Here is a 17,172-nt window from a genome sequence, read left to right as displayed (position 1 = left end):
TATGGATCTCCAGATCCCGCTATTGGGTATGGGTCAGAGTAAGGACTCAACCATGTCCGCATAGTTCACGAACCGTAGGGTGACACACTTAAAGTTGGATGTTGAAATGGTAGTACTTGAATATGGAATGGAGTTCGAATATTTGTTCGGAGTCCCGGATGAGATCCCGGACATCACGAGGAGTTCCGGAATGGTCCGGAGAATAAGATTCATATATAGGATGTCATTTTATGTGAAATAAAATGTCGCGGAAGGTTCTATGAAAGGTTCTAGAAGGTTCTAGAAAAGTCCGAAAGAAACCACCAAGGAAGGTGGAGTCCACATGGGACTCCACCTCCATGGCCGGCCAGCCCTAGATGGGGAGGAGTCCCAAGTGGACTCCTCCATAGGGGGCCGGCCACCCCCCACATGGGAGGTGGAAATCCCACCTTTAGGTGGGAGTCCTAGTTGGGCTAGGTTTTCCCTCTTATGGAAGGTTTTTGGTTCGGGTCTTATTCGAAGACTTAGACACCAACACTTGGGGATCCACCTATATAATGAGGGGCCAAGGGAGGGGGCCGGCCACCCCAAGACCACAAGCTGGCCGCCCCATTGAAGTGGCCGGCCACCCCCTCCCAAACCCTAGCCGCCCCCCTCTCCTCCATATCTCCCGCGTAGCTTAGCGAAGCTCCGCCGGACTTCTTCACCGCCACCGACACCACGCCGTCGTGCTGTCGGATTCAAGAGGAGCTACTACTTCCGCTGCCCGCTGGAACGGGGAGGTGGACGTCGTCTTCATCAACAACCGAACGTGTGACCGAGTACGGAGGTGCTGCCCGTTCGTGGCGCCGGAACCGATCGTGATCAAGATCTTCTACGCGCTTTTGCAAGCGGCAAGTGATCGTCTACCGCAGCAACAAGAGCCTCATCTTGTAGGCTTTGGAATCTCTTCAAGGGTGAGACTCGATACCCCCTCGTTGCTACCGTCTTCTAGATTGCATCTTGGCTTGGATTGCGTGTTCGCCGTAGGAAATTTTTTGTTTTCTATGCAACGTTATCCTACAGTGGTATCAGAGCCGTGTCTATGCATAGATGGTTGCACGAGTAGAACACAATGGTTTGTGGGCGTTGATGCTCTTGTTATCTTTAGTTTGAGTACTTTGCATCTTTATGGCATAGTGGGATGAAGCGGCTCGGACTAACTTTACATGACCGCGTTCATGAGACTTGTTCCTCGTTCGACATGCAACTTGTATTGCATAAGAGGCTTTGCGGGTGTCTGTCTCTCCTACTATAGTAAAGATTCAATTTACTCTTCTATTGAAAACATTAGTATCAACGTTGTGGTTCATGTTCGTAGGTAGATTAGATCTTTCTCGAAAACCCTAAACCACGTAAAATATGCAAACCAAATTAGAGACGTCTAACTTGTTTTTGCAGGGTTTGGTGATGTGATATGGCCATAATGTGATGATGAATATGTATGAGATGATCATTATTGTATTGTGGCAACCGGCAGGAGCCTTATGGTTGTCTTTAAATTTCATGTTGAGTAGTATTTCAAAGTAGTTGTAATAGTTGCTACATGGAGGACAATCATGAAGACGGCGCCATTGACCTTGACGCTACGCCGACGATGATGGAGATCATGCCCAAAGATGATGGAGATCATGTCCGTGCTTTGGAGATGAAGATCAAAGGCGCAAAGACAAAAGGGCCATATCATATCACATATGAACTGCATGTGATGTTAATCCTTTTATGCATCTTATTTTGCTTAGATCGCGACGGTAGCATTATAAGATGATCCCTCACATTAATATCAAGATAATAAAGTGTTCTCCCCTCGTATGCACCATTGTAATAGTTCGTCGTTTCGAAGCATCTCGTGATGATCGGATGTGATAGATTCAACGATTCACATACAACGGGTGTAAGCCATGTTGCACACGCGGAATACTTGGGTTTGCTTGACGAGCCTAGCATGTACAGACATGGCCTCGGGACAACGGAAACCGAAAGGTTGAACACGAGTCATATGGATGATATGATCAACATGTTGATGTTCACCATTGAAGCTACATCATCTCACGTGATGATCGGTTTTTGGTGTAGTGAATTTGGATCGTGTACCACTTAACAACTATGAGGGATGTTGTATTAAGTGGGAGTTCATTAGTAATTAGATTAAAACATGAACTAATTATCATAAACATAGTCTGAGTAGTATTTTGAATTAATTTTGTAGTATTGGCATCCGTTTTCTACCATGCGCTAGTCTTGTAATTGAGATAGAAATACTGTTAAAATCTGACAAGAAACTTTACGGATTGGTACCGTATTGTTAAAGAATCAAGAATTGATTAAGTCCTATTGCAAACTTTTAGTAAACCTCACATTGTTGATTCAAAGAGCTATGGTTTCAATTAGTACCTAAAGTTATCTTGTCTCCGTGAAACTTGAAGTTCAAATCTGTTTGAAAAGTAAGGAGCTGAAAATTTAGTTTTCAGAAATAATCAAGGTATGAGATATATGTGATATCTAAGACCTTATTGCAAGATGATAGAATAAAGTTTGGTGAGACTACATAAACTCATAAGTTTTATGGGAATGTACGAAGGTTGAAGACGCAAGGCGTCACAATCCTCCAACTATTGGGGCACTAACGATATTCGCATATCCATGAAGTGACCATCCTTAAATATGCACCGTTACTAAGACTCGTCGTTTCGAAGCATCACGTGATGATCGGGTGTGATAGATTCTACGTGTGCATAAAACGGGTGCAAGCTAGATTTGCACATGCAAATACCAAGGTTAAAACTTTACGAGCCTAGCATGTACCGACATGGTCTCGGAAAGTCGTCATGATATGATGGATAAAATTATGAGTGAAACTGTTCATCATATTACAAAGTTACTAATAGTGAAATCTGGAACACTTGTCATATGATGATCAACTTCAAAGTAAGAACCTCAAGGTTATTGGTATTTAACCAACAAACCTAGAAGTTAATGATGTTGATGTGTTTTTCTGAATAATGAGGAAAGCTAAAAGAGAAACTACAAAAGATTATTGGCAGAAAGAAAGAAAAGACTAGAATGTCTAGCTCAGGTGTATATAAATGATATACATGTTATGGTTGTATTCCTAGTTAGGTCTCACAATGAAATTCTTGGGTATTTGTACCATATTGGTTGGTATGAAGTGTCATACAAAACAACGCAATACAAGAATACAATGGCCTAAGTGACTGACAAGGAATATGAATAGGAATGCACGTCAGGAACAAAAATAAAGTGTTATTATGTTCGTCATTGGCATTCTATCTAGCCCTTAGAATTTATAATAAAGAGCTTAATAAATTGTTATTTTGCTCTGGTCAAATAAAAACAATGAGTTGTTTAAATTATGACATTACTCCATGTACGATGGATAAGTTATTATAAATCTTAATGGTGAGACACACATACATAACACTGACGCTAAAATGCCATAAGGCAAATGATTTGAATTCTACTTATTTGTGGAACCGCCATTTAGGTCATGTTAGAAAGGAACACATGAAGGAACTCCATGCAAATGGATTTCTGGAGTCATTTGATTTTTTGAATCATTTGGTGCTTGCAAATCTTTTCTAAAGAGAATGATTAAAATACCGTTCATAGGCCAAGAGTTGAATGGGCAACTAACTTAGTGAAAAATACATGATGATGTATATGGTTCACTGGGCATAGTTGTGTGCGGGAGATTCTTCTACTTCATGAAAACTTCCAACAATGAATTGAGTATATATATGTGGATATATTCAATAAGGAAGAAGTTTGAAACATTTGAATGGATTCAAATAAATTTCAGCGTGAAGTAGAAATCATCGTAATAGAAAAGTTAAATATCTATGATAGGATCATGGTGGAAATATTTGAATTACGAGTTTTAGCGAACATCTAAGAGAGTTATGAAATTGTTCTACAACTCACGTTTCTTGGAGTATCATAGTGATGATAAAGTATCCGAGAGATGTATCCAAACCTTGTTGGATTAATGATGAGATAAAATATTATGACGCCATTATATTTTTGTGGATTATGCTTTAGTGACTACCGCTTTTACACTTAATAGAGCATCATCATGATCCATTGAAATGACACCATACGAGTTATGGTATGGGTATGAATCCTAATAGTCTTTTCTTAAAATTTTGGTATGCATAGCATAAGTAAATAAGTTTACAACCAAAATCGGATGAATGTCTTTGTTGGTTATCCCAGAGAATTGATTGGGAATTCTTCCCACTATGTAGACAAAGACAAAAGTGTTTGTCAATGTTTCTTACTTCCAAGAAATTGTTTCTAGTGAAGTATTTGAGTGGGAGGACAATATAATTTGATGAGGTTTATGAACCTGAGCATAATGATCAGTGTAGCGCAGCATCGGAAATTGGTTAGAAGCGACCACGACGATCATGGCTCCCATGACTACAAAGTGTTTTAGCCATGGAGATCGAAGTACATATTGAACCTTGTAGGTATGGTTTACTTTGTGATCAAATAAATGATTTGTGGACAAAGGATTGATTATGAACAATGATAAACCAACTACAAACAAAGAAGTTATGATGGGCCCTGACTCCGTTAAAATGGCTATACGCCATGAAATCCAAGATAGATGAATATTTTTTTGAAAGTAAATGGATCTATAAAATTGATGGACTTGGATGAAATATCCTTGAAGAAGCTTGACTTGTCGAAAAGTTGTTTACGACAAAGTTCAAATAGTTGACTACAACAAGAGTAGATCTTCCGTAGCAATGCTTATAGTCTATGTGGATTATTCTAGTAACCACTACATATTTCTTTTATGAGATATGTTAGTAGGATGGCAAAATACATTACTTATCAGAAGTGTGTATTAAAGGTGTATACAAGATACAACCAAGAGTTTTGCTGGTCCGTGGAATACTAGATAAGTATACGAACTTCAATTGGATGAAGTAAGTATCACGGAGTTAGAATCTTCACCAGATGAAATAGTCAAAGAGTTTTTTGATTTCATCAGAGACGATGAAGAGGCTTGCATTTGCAAGAAATTAAGTGGGAGCGCTAAGACATATTTATAATACTTTATGTAGGTGACATATAGTTGGTTATAAATGATGTAATTATATACTTGATTAAAAGGTTTCATTGAGAAATTAATTTCAATGAAAGGATATGGACTGAAACATATCTAGTGTCAAGATCTATGAAGATAGATTGAAACACAAAATAAGTTTAAGTCAAAGTACATAGAATGGATATTGAAATAGTTCAATATAGAAATATTAAGAAAATGTTCTTGTCATGTGAAGTTTTAACAAGACTTGAGTGTATCTGATACTCAATGAGTAAAAACACATGAGTGATTATAGATCACGAATAATATGTACACAATCAGATATCATGTGCTATAAAGTGTTATGAGCATATACCAGAATGATTCATATGATAATCATTGGACGACAGTAAGAATTTCCTTGAGTACTTTAGAAGAACTAAGGATATATATATATTTTTGTATGAAGAAATGACAAACAAATCGCTGTAAGGTGTTACACCGATATTGGTTTTGTCACATATAAAATATAATTTCAATCTCAAATTAGACTAAGTGTTGTTTAAAAGGTAGCACAATGAGCTAGAAGTTGTCTATGCTAGATTTAGAAGAGTTCTAAATATTATGACGGATTCTACAAAAGAAGGCAGAATATGTCATTGTTTTGACAATGACAAAGTATGTTAAGTCAAGAGGTTCTTTAAGAACTTGGTGTATTTCCGACAGAGTCAGAACTTTGAAACTATATTGTGTGTGACAATATTAGTGACATATTTCAGACCGCGGAATTAAGGTTCCACCAGAAGACCAAACATATTTAATGCCAACTCATTTGGAAATGAGTGATGCGTTGAGACGCAAATGAATTACAAAATACATAACTTTCTGAGCATGTCAGATCCGTTGACTAAAACCTCTCCCGTGAGCAATACATGATAAAGCACCAGAAGGCCAAGGTGTTATATCTTTACAAATGTAAACTAGATTATTGACTCTAGTGTAAGTGGGAGACTGAAGGAGATATGCCCTAGAGGCAATAATAAAGTGATTATTATTTATATCTTTATGTTTATGATAAATGTTTATATATCATGCTATAATTGTATTAACCGAAACATTAGTACATGTGTGATATGTAGACAAACAAAGAAGTCCCTAGTATGCCTCTTAACTAGCTTGTTGATTAATGGATGATTAGTTTCATAATCATGAACATTGGATGTTATTAATAACAAGGTTATGTCATTGTATGAATGATGTAATGGACACACCCAATTAAGCGTAGCATAAGATCTCGTCATTAAGTTATTTGCTATAAGCTTTCGATACATAGTTACCTAGTCCTTATGACCATGAGATCATGTAAATCATTTATACCGGAAAGGTACTTTGATTACACCAAACACCACTGCGTAAATGGGTGGCTATAAAGGTGGGATTAAGTATCCGGAAAGTATGAGTTGAGGCATATGGATCAACAGTGGGATTTGTCCATCCCGATGACGGATAGATATACTCTGGGCCCTCTCGGTGGAATGTCGTCTAATGTCTTGCAAGCATATGAATGAGTTCATAAGAGACCACATACCACGGTACGAGTAAAGAGTACTTGTCAGGAGACGAGGTTGAACAAGGTATAGAGTGATACCGAAGATCAAACCTCGGACAAGTAAAATATCGCGAGACAAAGGGAATTGGTAATATATGTGAATGGTTCATTCGATCACTAAAGTCATCGTTGAATATGTGGGAGCCATTATGGATCTCCAGATCCCGCTATTGGTTATTGGTCAGAGTAAGTACTCAACCATGTCCGCATAGTTCACGAACCGTAGGGTGACACACTTAAAGTTGGATGTTGAAATGGTAGTACTTGAATATGGAATGGAGTTCGAATATTTGTTCGGAGTCCCGGATGAGATCCCGGACATCACGAGGAGTTCCGGAATGGTCCGGAGAATAAGATTCATATATAGGATGTCATTTTATGTGAAATAAAATGTCGCGGAAGGTTCTATGGAAGGTTCTAGAAGGTTCTAGAAAAGTCCGGAAGAAACCACCAAGGAAGGTGGAGTCCACATGGGACTCCACCTCCATGGCCGGCCAGCCCTAGATGGGGAGGAGTCCCAAGTGGACTCCTCCATAGGGGGCCGGCCACCCCCCACATGGGAGGTGGAAATCCCACCTTTAGGTGGGAGTCCTAGTTGGGCTAGGTTTTCCCTCTTATGGAAGGTTTTTGGTTCGGGTCTTATTCGAAGACTTAGACACCAACACTTGGGGATCCACCTATATAATGAGGGGCCAAGGGAGGGGGCCGGCCACCCCAAGACCACAAGCTGGCCGCCCCATTGAAGTGGCCGGCCACCCCCTCCCAAACCCTAGCCGCCCCCCTCTCCTCCATATCTCCCGCGTAGCTTAGCGAAGCTCCGCCGGACTTCTTCACCGCCACCGACACCATGCCGTCGTGCTGTCGGATTCAAGAGGAGCTACTACTTCCGCTGCCCGCTGGAACGGGGAGGTGGACGTCGTCTTCATCAACAACCGAACGTGTGACCGAGTACGGAGGTGCTGCCCGTTCGTGGCGCCGGAACCGATCGTGATCAAGATCTTCTACGCGCTTTTGCAAGTGGCAAGTGATCGTCTACCGCAGCAACAAGAGCCTCATCTTGTAGGCTTTGGAATCTCTTCAAGGGTGAGACTCGATACCCCCTCGTTGCTACCGTCTTCTAGATTGCATCTTGGCTTGGATTGCGTGTTCGCCGTAGGAAATTTTTTGTTTTCTATGCAACGTTATCCTACAGTAGTGCGGCGCAACACCAGGGATTCCGGCGCCAACGTGGAACCTGCACAACACAACCAAAGTACTTTGCCACATTATCAATAATGTGGCATGAAATTATCAATAAGAAATTATCGGTAAGAAATTATCGGTGATCAAACTCTTCATGCCACATTATCGATAATTTCTTATGTTCCTACTGTTAAAATTGCTGTCGGTGATCAAACTCTTCATGCCACATTATCGATAATGTGGCATGAAATTATCGGTGATCAAACTCTTCATGCCACATTATCGATAATTTCTTATGTTCCTACTGTTAAAATTGCTGTCGGTGATCAAACTCTTCATGCCACATTATCGATAATTTCTTATGTTCCATGCCACATTATTGATGATATCTACATGTTTTATGCATACTTTATGTCATATTTATGCATTTTCCGGCACTAACCTATTAACAAGATGCCGAAGAGCCAGTTGTTGTTTTCTGCTGTTTTTGGTTTCAGAAATCCTAGTAAGGAAATATTCTCGGAATTGGACGAAATCAACGCCCAGGGTCCTATTTTCACACGAAGCTTCCAGAGGACCGGAGGACTCACGAAGTGGGGCCACGAGGCGGCCAGATGATAGGGCGGCGCGGCCTGGCCCCTGGCCGCGCGGCCCTGCCATCTGGGCCCCTCGTGACGCCCCTTTACCTGCCCTTCCGCCTACATATAGTATTCGTCGCGAAACCCCCAGTACCGAGAGCCACGATACGGAAAACCTTCCAGAGACGCCGCCGCCGCCAATCCCATCTCGGGGGATTCAGGAGATCACCTCCGGCACCCTGCCGGAGAGGGGAATCATCTCCCGGAGGACTCTTCACCGCCATGGTCGCCTCCGGAGTGATGAGTGAGTAGTTCACCCCTGGACTATGGGTCCATAGCAGTAGCTAGATGGTCGTCTTCTCCTTATGTGCTTCATTGTCGGATCTTGTGAGCTGCCTAACATGATCAAGATCATCTATCTGTAATGCTATATGTTGTGTTTGTTGGGATCCGATGGATAGAGAATACTATGTTATGTTGATTATCAATCTATTACCTATGTGTTGTTTATGATCTTGCATGCTCTCCGTTATTAGTAGAGGCTCTGGCCAAGTTTTTACTCTTAACTCCAAGAGGGAGTATTTATGCTCGATAGTGGGTTCATGCCTCCATTAAATCTGGGACAGTGACAGAAAGTTCTAAGGTTGTGGATGTGCTGTTGCCACTAGGGATAAAACATTGATGCTATGTCCGAGGATGTAGTTATTGATTACATTACGCACCATACTTAATGCAATTGTCTGTTGTTTGCAACTTAATACTGGAAGGGTTCGGATGATAACCTGAAGGTGGACTTTTTAGGCATAGATGCATGCTGGATAGCGGTCTATGTACTTTGTCGTAATGCCCAATTGAATCTCACCATACTCATCATATCATGTATGTGCATTGTTATGCTCTCTTTATTTGTCAATTGCCCAACTGTAATTTGTTCACCCAACATGCTATTTATCTTATGGGAGAGACACCTCTAGTGAACTGTGGACCCCGGTCCATTCTTTTAATCGAATACAATCTACTGCAATACTTGTTCTACTGTTCTCTGCAAACAATCATCATCCACACTATACATCTAATCCTTTGTTACAGCAAGCCGGTGAGATTGACAACCTCACTGTTTCGTTGGGGCAAAGTACTTTGGTTGTGTTGTGCAGGTTCCACGTTGGCGCCGGAATCCCTGGTGTTGCGCCGCACTACATCTTGCCGCCATCAACCTTCAACGTGCTTCTTGACTCCTACTGGTTCGATAAACCTTGGTTTCTTACTGAGGGAAAACTTGCCGCTGTACGCATCACACCTTCCTCTTGGGGTTCCCAACGGACGAGTGCTTTACCGTCACAAGGAAGCTACTTTGACGCCGTTGCAATACGTCAACTACGTGCAAGCACTCATCATACCTTCCTCTTGGGGTTCCCAACGGACGTGTGCTTTACCGTCACAAGGAAGCTACTTTCTGGCGACGTTGCAATCCAACTCCCACGTCAGCAGCTCTTTTTCTGGCGCCGTTGCCGGGGAGATCAAGACACGCTGCAAGGGGAGTCTCCCACTTCCAATCTCTTTACTTTGTTTTTGTTTTGCTTTACTTTGCTTTATTTACTGCTTTGTTTGCTTTCTTATATCAAAAATACAAAAAAATTAGTTACTTGTTTTACTTTATTTATTGGCTTGTTTGCGTTCTCTATATTAAAAACAGAAAAAAATTAGTTACTTGCATTTACTTTACTTATTTCATCATGTTTCCTCCTAAGTTCACACTGAAAGACATACCGGTAGGACAATGGTCTATCATTGGAAGAGATAATATAGAAGAATTTTTCACTCATGTTAGTATGGTTGAAGATTTTGAAGATAGACACTTGGTAGAACTTGCTCCTACTTATGAAATTGCTGCTGCTTCTTTGGTACACATGTTGGAAGCTAAATTTGTTAATCTCAATCCTATAATGCAACATATGTTTCTTACACTAGGTGATATGGAAATAGGAGAAAAGAGTGATTTTGTTTTAGAGGTCCTTCTTAGAGAATTTGGTGGTATAGCTAAAGAAGCTAGAAAAGTTTTTATTAAATATAAGAGGCTTGGCTTTTATACCAATTTTGCAAAAACACTTGAAAAGATGGACATGGATAGATTAAAGTACACTAATAATGTCAATGGCGAGGGGAAGATTAAAACCTCAATACCTTGTAAGCTCTAAGGAATGTGCGAGGCACTAGAAAAGAATTTTGATTGGATTGTTCCTGAAAATTTGTTTGATGAGAATAGCAAGCCTAAGAGTAATGAAAAAGGAGCCTCTGAAACTTACATAGATAAGATACAATGCATAGGTGAGAAAACTCTAAACCCCGCTGTTGATGCTTCATCTCTTGATAATACTTGATACACACTTTCTGCGCCTAGCTGAAAGGCGTTAAAGAAAAACGCTTATGGGAGACAACCCATTATTTTACTACAAATTTTTTGTTTTATATTTGAGTCTTGGAAGTTGTTAGTACCGTATCAACCTCTCCTTATCTTTATTTTATTGCATTGTTGTGCCAAGTAAAGTTTTTGATAGTAAAGATGATACTAGATTTGGATTACTGCACAGAAACAGAATTATTACTGTCACGAGATTGAGTCGCCCCGTCTGTAGGTAACTCAGAAAAATATGCCAATTTACGTGCGTGATCCTTAGATATGTACGCAACTTTCATTAAATTTGAGCATTTTCATCTGAGGAAGTTAAGTGCCCCATAAAAATTCGTCTTTACGTACTGTTCTGTTTTGACAGATTCTGCCTTTTATTTCGCATTGCCTGTTTTGCTATGTTTGATGGATTTCTTTGTTCCATTAACTTTCAGTAGCTTTGTGCAATGTCCAGAAGTGTTAAGAATGATTATGTCACCTCTGAACATGTGAATTTTTGATTATGCACTAACCCTCTAATGAGTTTGTTTTGAGTTTGGTGTGGAGGAAGTTTTCAAGGATCAAGAGAGGAGGATGATACAATATGATCAAGGAGAGTGAAAACTGTAAGCTTGGGGATGCCCCCGTGGTTCATGCCTGCATATTTCAAGAAGATTCAAGCATCTAAGCTTGGGGATGCCCAAGGCATCCCCTTCTTCATCGACAACTTATCAGGTCACCTCTAGTGAAACTATATTTTTATTCCGTCACATCTTATGTGCTTTACTTGGAGCGTCCGTATGTTCTTGTTTTTGTTTTGTTTGAATAAAATTGGATCCTAGCATTCATTGTGTGGGAGAGAGACACGCTCCGCTGTTGCATATGAACACATATGTTCTTAGCTTTATTCTTAATGTTCTTGGTGAAGGTTGAAACTGCTTCGTTCATTGTTATATGGTTGGAAACAGAAAATGCTACATGTGGTAGTTGGTATAATGTCTTGAATAATCGATACTTGGCAATTGTTGTGCTCATATAGATCATGTTTAAGCTCTTGCATCATGTACTTTGCACCTATTAATGAAGAAATGATGTAGAGCTTGTTGACATTTGGTTTGCATGATTGGTCTCTCTGAAGTCTAGATATTTTCTGGTGAGGGTTTGAACAACAAGGAAGATAGTGTAGAGTCTTATAATGCTTGCAATATGTTCTTATGTAAGTTTTGTTGTACCGGTTCATACTTGTGTTTGCTTCAAACAACCTTGCTAGCCTAAGCCTTGTATTGAGAGGGAATACTTCTCGTGCATCCAAATCCTTGAGCCAAAAACTATGCCACTTGTGTCCACCATACCTACCTACTACATGGTATTTATCTGCCATTCCAAAGTAAATTGCTTGAGTGCTACCTTTAAAATTCCATTCTTTGTCTTTGCAATATATAGATCATGGGAAAAATAGCTTAAAAACTATTGTGGTATTGAATATGTACCTTATGTATCTTATTTCTTAATAAGTTGCTTGTTGAGCGATAACCATGTTCCTGGGGACGCCATCAACTATTACACCTTTGTTGAATATCATGTGAGTTGCTATGCATGTTCGTCTTGTCTGAAGTAAGGGTGATTTATCATGATCAAATGGTTTGAGTATGCATATTGTTAGAGAAGAACATTGGGCCGCTAACTAAAGCCATGATCCATGGTGGAAGTTTCAGTTTGGACAACAATCCTCAATCTCATATGAGAATATTATCTGTTGTTGAATGCTTATGCATTAAAGAGGAGTCCATTATCTGTTGTCTATGTTGTCCCGGTATGGATGTCTAAGTTCAGAATAATCAAAAGCGAGAAATCCAATGCGAACTTTCTCCTTAGACCTTTGTACAGGCGACATAGAGGTACCCCTTTGTGACACTTGGTTGAAACATATGTTATGCAATGATAATCCATGTAAATCCAAGCTAATTAGGACAGGGTGCGGGCACTATTGGTATACTATGCATGAGGCTTGCAACTTATAAGATGTCATATGCATAACACATATGAATTATTACTACCGTTGACAAAATTGTTTCTATGTTTTCAAAATAAAAGCTCTAGCGCAAATATAGCAATCCATGCTTCCCTCTGCGAAGGGACCTTTCTTTTACTTTTATGTTGAGTCAGTTTACCTACTTCCTTCCATCTTAGAAGCAAACACTTGTGTTAACTGTGCATTGATTCATACATACTTGCTTATTTGCATTCATCATATTACTTTGTGTTGACAATTATCCATGAGATATGCATGTTGAAAGTTGAAAACAACTGTTGAAACTTATATCTTCCTTTGTGTTGCTTCAATGCCTTTACTTTGAATTTATTGCTTCATGAGTTAACTCCTATGCAAGTCTTATTGATGCTTGTCTTGAAAGTACTATTCATGAAAAGTCTTCGCTATATGATTCAGTTGATTATTCATTGTCTTTACCATTGCTTCGAATCACTTCATTCATCTCATATGTTTTACAATAGTATTGATCAAGATTATGATGTCACTTCAGAAATTATCTTTGTTATCGTTTACCTACTCGAGGGCGAGTAGGAACTAAGCTTGGGGATGCTTGATACGTCTCAAACGTATCTATAATTTCTTATGTTCCATGCTACTTTATTGATGATACTCACATGTTTTATACACACTTTATGTCATATTTATGCATTTTCTGGCACTAACCTATTGACAAGATGCCGAAGAGCCGATTGCGGTTCTGCTGTTTTTGGTTTCAGAAATCCTACAAAGGAAATATTCTCGGAATTGGACGAAATCAACGCCCAGGGTCTTATTTTTCCACGAAGCTTCCAGAAGACCGAAAGGATTACGAAGTGGGGCGACGAGGCGCCGCCACGCCAGGGCCGCGCGGCCAAGGGTGGGGCCGCGCCGCCCTGTTGTGTGGGGCCCTCGTGTCGCCCCTAAACCTACCCTTCCGCCTACTTAAAGCCTTCGTCGCGAATACCCCAGTACCGAGAGCCACGATACGGAAAACCTTCCAGAGACGCCGCCGCCGCCAATCCCATCTCGGGGGATTCAGGAGATCGCCTCCGGCACCCTGCCGGAGAGGGGAATCATCTCCCGGAGGACTTTTCATCGCCATGATCGCCTCCGGATCGATGTGTGAGTAGTTCACCCCTGGACTATGGGTCCATAGGAGTAGCTAGATGGTTGTCTTCTCCTCTTGTGCTATCATGTTAGATCTTGTGAGCTGCCTATCATGATCAAGATCATCTATTTGTAATGCTACATGTTGTGTTTGTTGGGATTCGATGAATATGGAATACTATGTCAAGTTGATTATCAATCTATCATATATGTGTTGTTTATGATCTTGCATGCTCTCCGTTGCTAGTAGAGGCTCTGGCCAAGTTGATACTTGTAACTCCAAGAGGGAGTAATTATGCTTGATAGTGGGTTCATGCCTCCATTTAATCTGGGACAGTGACAGAAAGTTCTAAGGTTGTGGATGTGCTGTTGCCACTAGGGATAAAACATCAATGCTTTGTCTAAGGATATTTGTGTTGATTACATTACGCACCATACTTAATGCAATTGTTTGTTGTTTGCAACTTAATACTGGAAGGGGTGCGGATGCTAACCCGAAGGTGGACTTTTTAGGCATAGATGCTTGCTGGATAGCGGTCTATGTACTTTGTCGTAATGCCCGATTGAATCTCACTTTACTCATCATGATATGTATGTGCATTGTTATGCCCTCTCTATTTGTCAATTGCCCAACTGTAATTTGTTCACCCAACATGCTATTTCTTATTGGAGAGACACCACTAGTGAACTGTGGACCCCGGTCCAATTCTTTACATCAAATACAATCTACTGCAAACATTGTTCTTTACTGTTCTTCGCATACAAACATCATTTTCCACACCATACGATTAATCCTTTGTTTACAGCAAGCCGGTGAGATTGACACCCTCACTGTTAAGTTGGGGCAAAGTATTTTGATTGTGTTGTGCAGGTTCCATGTTGGCGCCGGAATCCCTGGTGTTGCGCCGCACTACACTCCGTCACCAACAACCTTCACGTGTTCCTTGACTCCTACTGGTTCGATAAACCTTGGTTTCTTACTGAGGGAAAACTTGTTGCTGTACTCATCATACCTTCCTCTTGGGGTTCCCAACGGACGTGTGCTTTACCGTCACAAGGAAGCTACTTTCTGGCGACGTTGCAATCCAACTCCCACGTTAGCAACCCGTAGTTCAGAGATGAACTACTCACGCATCACTTCAGAGTCGGGCATGGCGATGTAGAGGCCTCCGGTGATGATATCTCTCTCCGGCAGGGTGCCGGGAAGAGCTTCAGAACCCTCCTGAGCTAGGGTCGGTGATGGCGGCCGCGATGGAACATTTCATCTATGGAGGCTTGGTATTTAGGTTTTCCAGAACAAGTGAATAAATAGGCGGAAGGGCGAGGTCGGTGGGTGCCCGAGGGCCCACACCACCCCTAGGCGCGGCCAGGGCCTAGGCCACGCCTAGGCCAGGTGTGGCCGCCTCGTGGCATCTCTTCGTCTCTCCTCCAGATTTCGTCTTTGTTATAGTAAAATATTTGTTTCGTCCAATTCCGAGAATATTTCCTGTACAACTTTTCTTAAATACAAAACAACAGAAAATGGGGAACTGGCACTGTGGCATCTTGTCAATAGGTTAGTTCCGGAAAATGAATAAAAGTGCAACGAAGTGTAAACAAAACATATAGAATGAAATTGGTGTAAAACAAGCATGGAGCATCAAAAATTATAGATACGTTTGCAATGTATTAGCATCCCCAAGCTTAACTCCTGCTCGTCCTCGAGTAGGTAAGTGATAAAAAAAATAACTTTTGACGTGACATTAAGCCAACACAATCTTGATCAAGTTATTGTAAAAGCATTGTGAGCTGGGATCAAAGTACTCTAAACATAGGCATGATAGATATAATTCTAACAATAGAACTTAGCAACTATGTTACGACATGAGAAGTAACTCAAACAAAAGATCATGAATAACAGTGCACTGAAAGCAACTGTTTGTTTTTTTAGCATGGAGAAAACATAGCAAAGTGGTACTTGATACGTCTCCAACGTATCTATAATTTCTTATGTTCCATGCTAGTTTTATGACAATACCTACATGTTTCATTCACACTTTATAATGTTTTTATGCATTTTCTGGGACTAACCTATTAACAAGATGCCACAGTGCCAGTTCCTGTTTTCTGCTGTTTTTTATTTCAGAAAAGTTAGTTTACAAATATTCTCGGAATTGGACGAAACAAAAGCCCACGGCCCTATTTTTCACGGAGGGTTCCAGAAGACCGAAGAAGAGTCGAGGAAGGCCAGCAGGGGGCCCACACCATAGGGCGGCGCGGGGGGGCCCACTACCGCGCCGACATGTGGGGAGGGAGCCCCCTGGCTCCCCCGACTCTGCCCCTTCGCCTATTTATTCCTTCCTCCGCGAAAACCCTAGCACCGAGAGCCAAAATACCAGAACAGTCCCAGAGATGCCGCCGCCGTCAACCCTAACTCGGGGGTTCAGAAGATCTCCTCCGGCACCCTGCCGGAGAGGGGAATTCATCACTGGAGGGCTCTACATCACCATGCCCGCCTCCGGACTGATGTGTGAGTAGTTCATCCTTGGATTATGGGTCCATGCAGTAGCTAGATGGTTGTCTTCTCCTTATGTTCTCGGAATTGGACGAAATCAACGCCCAGGGTCCTATTTTCACACGAAGCTTCCAGAGGACCGGAGGACTCACGAAGTGGGGCCACGAGGCGGCCAGATGATAGGGCGGCGCGGCCTGGCCCCTGGCCGCGCGGCCCTGCCATCTGGGCCCCTCGTGACGCCCCTTTACCTGCCCTTCCGCCTACATATAGTCTTCGTCGCGAAACCCCCAGTACCGAGAGCCACGATACGGAAAACCTTCCAGAGACGCCGCCGCCGCCAATCCCATCTCGGGGGATTCAGGAGATCGCCTCCGGCACCCTGCCGGAGAGGGGAATCATCTCCCGGAGGACTCTTCACCGCCATGGTCGCCTCCGGAGTGATGAGTGAGTAGTTCACCCCTGGACTATGGGTCCATAGCAGTAGCTAGATGGTCGTCTTCTCCTTATGTGCTTCATTGTCGGATCTTGTGAGCTGCCTAACATGATCAAGATCATCTATCTGTAATGCTATATGTTGTGTTTGTTGGGATCCGATGGATAGAGAATACTATGTTATGTTGATTATCAATCTATTACCTGTGTGTTGTTTATGATCTTGCATGCTCTCCGTTATTAGTAGAGGCTCTGGCCAAGTTTTTACTCTTAACTCC

The sequence above is a fragment of the Lolium perenne genome, chromosome 6, assembly GCF_019359855.2.
Source record: "Lolium perenne isolate Kyuss_39 chromosome 6, Kyuss_2.0, whole genome shotgun sequence".
NCBI classification, from domain to species: Eukaryota; Viridiplantae; Streptophyta; class Magnoliopsida; order Poales; family Poaceae; genus Lolium; species Lolium perenne.
Note: the sequence above shows the minus strand (reverse complement) of the source record.